At 35.8% G+C, this 4,720-nt stretch overlaps 1 pseudogene; it reads right to left on the bottom strand.

The window, feature by feature from the left end:
• Window positions 1–1,359, bottom strand: part of LOC111812848 — a 16,293-nt pseudogene extending 14,934 nt beyond the window's left edge.
• Between the last annotated feature and the right edge of the window lie 3,361 nt (window positions 1,360–4,720).

Here is a 4,720-nt window from a genome sequence, read left to right as displayed (position 1 = left end):
CAATAAGCTTGTCTTCTGGTTGGTTAAAAACCTAAGTTTGCAGACCAAAATTAGACAAAAAGGAGGGCTGCAAAGAAAGCCAACATTCTGGCCCTAGCCTTCCAAGGTCACTTAAGACTAAGGACATATGAGATCTTGTACTATAACGTTATATAACTCAGTAGTGTCCCAAATTTTCTGATGAAGGAGATTATGGGGCCAAAGAGGAAAGTGATCGATGATGTAAAGTGTGCCTAAGGAGAGTCACAAGGAGAGAAAACATTCTCTCAGGCTTTCACAGAGAGCACATTGGCCAAGCAATGGTCATGACTCATTCATATGGCTGACACTGACAAAGGCTCTACAATCTGAGGTATAGGATCTCAGGATAAATCCTCAGGGGATTTGACTGACCTTATCAGACCTAAGAGCTACAACACTTGTTGCATAGGTCTTGCTTTATCTTGGTCTTAACCATCCAGCAGAAAAGTATAAAAACTAAGTACAAGAAGTAAAGCCATGCTGTTATATTGAGATGTAGGGGACTTAGGTCAACAATTTCTGACACTGCCAGTCAAGCAAATGACCCAATATTATCATGGATTACTGGACTCTTTTAGAATACTTTTGCTGAGTTAACACACCTATAATATTCAAATGATGGAACTAAACAAAAAAGGGGATATATAAATGAATGTCCATTTTGTATCTGTGTATTCAAAATGGTTAGGATAGATATATAGTTACATTCTCTTAATGAATAGAGGAATTTGTTGTAATAGTTTTTGTAACTAGGATATCATGTCTGCATGTTGTACAGCAAATAACCACTAGGGAGGGAGTATGCAATGTGTTAATTATTGAAACTGTCCTACCAATTTGATTTGAAACTGTCTCATTGCTATTTGTATGTCAATAAAATTATTGGAAAAAAAAGAAAGCAGTGGGTTGACAGATTTTAGCTAAGATCAAAGCTGTTCCTCAGATCGGGCTACCTGTGATCTGTTTTTACTCTGACACATGGAATTTATCCTCATAAATTAGTGTTCTAAATTTCTTACTAATAGGGCTGGGGAGATGGCTCAGTAGAATAAGTGCTTGTAAAGCAAGCGCAAGGTCCTGAGTTCAATCCTCAGTTCTGCAAAAATAAATAAATAAATAAATAAATAAATAAATAAATAAAAATAAAATAAATTTCTTACTAAGATCCTGATTAAATAGCTGATACATTTAGAAAAATCATGGTATTCCCCATTAGAGCCACAAGATAAGTAGAACAGAATGGCATTGAGAGCCAGGCATGGATCTTTCTCGACCTGAGATTTCAATGAGGAAAAATGTCATTGGGTGAGATATGCTCCTGTTGTGATAGCATAACATTTTGGGATCGTCCATCTAAAGAATTTCTTCCTCCTGTAAAGAAAAAAAGGAGAGCCTAGAGGAAAGAAGTCCTATTCTCTTTTACTATGACAATAGGGACTAGGTCTTTTGTGTTTAGGACATGGTGATATACAGAATTTCCATTCTGTGCTTCCTGGCAGTGCTCTAACTCTAAACAAGAACTTTTGTCTTATACTCCATGTGGATTTTTAATAATTAGAGTTAACTACTCTTTTTTGGAAGACAACAGAATATGATTGATTTCTGCACATCCATTCTATGGTGAAGGACTTTGGAAACATTAATGTACCTGAACAAAAAGGATAAAAACAAAGAATTGCCTTTAGCCAGGTTATAATGAAAAAAGAACACAAATCCTACTTCAATGGCACTTCTGCTTTTGAAGTCTAGCTTATTCTGGCTCACCACTATTGAATTTTTATGTATTTAGTACAGGGTCTACAGGGTCTCACTACACAGATTGGACTCCTAGTGATCCTTCTGTTTTCAGCTTCTCATCATTGCTGATTAACCAGAAAATTATTTATTAATCTCTGACCCCAGCCAACTAACTTCGTATAGACACCCAAGCAAACTCTTAGTAACATAATTCAGATATTCTTAGACAAAACTTTTATTTCCTTGAGATACTTGGCCAGGAAGAAAAACAGAAAATGCCCATGACAGATAGATAACAGGAAATTAATTTGGGAAATGAATGAAGGGCACTATTGAATGACTCAGACACATCACTGTTTACATCACATAAGATGAGGCTTATTTCCTTTCAGCTATTCAAAATGAGATTAGAAAAGTTGTCTTATGCTTTGTAACACAGCAGTTATAATTCAATATAAACCCTTTAGGCTATTGTTTTTCTCCTTGGCAGAATGAATTTTTAACATTTGTTATCTTTTTCGCAATACACAAGTCTAATAAGATGAAAAAATGAATTATCCATCTTTTTACGTTTGTTTTAACATTTGAATAGAAGATACAGCAAAGCACCCGAGTATTACATTTGTCCAGCAAAAACATAGACTCTCTGATTAATTTAAATATCATCTTCCACCAGAAAGATCCTAACAAACCCCCAGTACAGTTTCTTTTGCTGATTTTGGGGTTAAACCTAAAAGTCTGTCCAGACAGTAGGGTCATGATAGCATCATTTCTTCCTACTGCTGTGGAAATGATTTTATTTAATGCAATTGAAAGGATATCATGCCTTGTAACTTCATAAGGGACTATATATATATATAATTTTTAATGTATTTGGTACAAGGTCTCTCTAAGCAGCTCAGACTCATAGTGATCCTCCTGTTTTCAGCCTCCCCATGCTTCCTACAGGCATGCACCACCATGCCCAGTCTCAGTGGCCATAGCAGCATGCTCAGGAGTGAGGCCAGCACAGCATGTGGTGCTGGGGATCAAACCCCAGTCCCTGAACTTGTCTAAGCAGGCACTTAGTCCACTGAACTATCTTAACATCCCTCACATAAAATTTTTAACTTAATATATATTTTACCTGGAACAAGAGCTATAGGTCTCTTTATTATAGAGTTGAGGTTTCTGAGAAGTTTCTTACAATAACACTAAATTTAAGATATAAAATTTGAATGCAAGCACAAGAAGTAATATTCTTTACCTGGTGTTGCCTAATTTCTCCAACATGTCATACAAATATTAATAGTATTTCTTCTAAATTCAACACTTTTATGTTCTATGTACATGCAATGAAATATTCTGTTTGGTTCACTCAGGTCTTCACACCTAACTCATACATAAAAACAAACCAACATCTTTATTATTGTGAGAGTCCTCAAAAATTATTTTAATATTAAGACAATCTGTATTATCATTTTTCAAACCTGTAATGTAAACAGATACAGACTTTAATTACTTTTGTTCTTGAATATTTCTTTTCCAGAAATATGCATTCCTTCCTACATAATTATAGTGCTCATTACAGATTTTAAGATCTGGCCCAAAGTCTCATGTGAGTAAGGAAGATAATTTGTACATTGTGGATAGAATGGAAAAGGGATAATTCACAGCCCACTTTGGATGAAGTTGGAAAACTCTTGTGGTTTATAATTTAAAATTTATGAATTATTTCTGAAATTTTCACCAGGCTTCATGGTGGGTAACTGCAACCATGGAAGATGAAACTGCAGGTGTTACAGAATGAAAGTTCAGTTTAACAGCTGAGTACCTATTAATGTATCCCTCTACATGAGTAGGTTAAACAGAAAACAACATGACTGCAAAAATGGAAGAATCATAATTCTACAGGTATTATATTATCTGCAATCTTGTATGTAGTCTATTATTTTGTAAAATAAACTAATCTGTGTTTGATTTGTTTTCCTTTGTGAAAACTACTTCTGTCTGAAGAATTTCTTAATTATGCCCAATTGCACACTCATGGAAGTATGTCTTTCTTCAATGAAAAAAAAATTATGTATTTAGTACAGGGTCTAGGGGGTCTCACTACATAGATCTGACTCATAGTGATCCTCCTGTTTTCAGCCTCCCAACCTCTGGGATTACATACACATGCCACTCTTCAGTGAAAATTGATGTTCTGTACAGACAAATGAATTTAGGAGGAACTATGTAATCTTGGGGAATTTGAAGTACGTGTTTCCCTAAACTTATGTTTGTATGTGTGTTTCACTTTCATTCTAACTTTGTAACTTTGCTTTGAAATGAGAGCTCAATATGATTCTCAGGCTGTCCTTGAACTTGTCATCCAGTGCATCAGGATCCACTGTCACTGAGATGATAGAGGTGTGCTGCCTTGCCCAGATGGCTCAGAGGTTTTATTTTATTTTATTTGCAGTACAGGTAATTTTTTTTTAATCTTGTATTTACTTATATGGTGCAGGGTCTCGCTATGTAGTGATCATAGTGATCCTCCTGTGTCAGTCTCCCAAGTGCTGGGATTACAGGAGTGCACTGCTGCACCCCAGTTTTGGTGTCTAACCACATGCTCCCAGGAATCCAGGGCCAGCACAGCATGTGGTACTGGGGATCGAACCCAGGTCTTTGCACATGCCAGGGAGGTTCTTAGACTGTCGAGCTATCTCCCTGACCCCTGGCTTAGCTGTTTTAGAACTGTAATTTCATTCAAATAGATTGCACTATATGAAGAATGTTCAGTGTAATAAGTAAAACTGGATAAGTAACATTTATTTCTCAGCAAAGCTTCATAGCATGCTTATCTTTAGAACTTCTAGCAATCTTTAGCAAATTTTATGTGGTTCCATGTGTTCAGGAAAATGAGGCTTAGCTTTTTTTTTTCCTTACTTGTAGAGTCTTTACCAGGGAAAGCTATTTTAAACACAACTAAATTTTTCTC

The sequence above is a fragment of the Octodon degus genome, unplaced genomic scaffold (genome assembly GCF_000260255.1).
Source record: "Octodon degus isolate 3935 unplaced genomic scaffold, OctDeg1.0 scaffold00146, whole genome shotgun sequence".
Taxonomy (NCBI): Eukaryota; Metazoa; Chordata; class Mammalia; order Rodentia; family Octodontidae; genus Octodon; species Octodon degus.
This window is presented reverse-complemented; position numbering and strand designations above follow the sequence as displayed.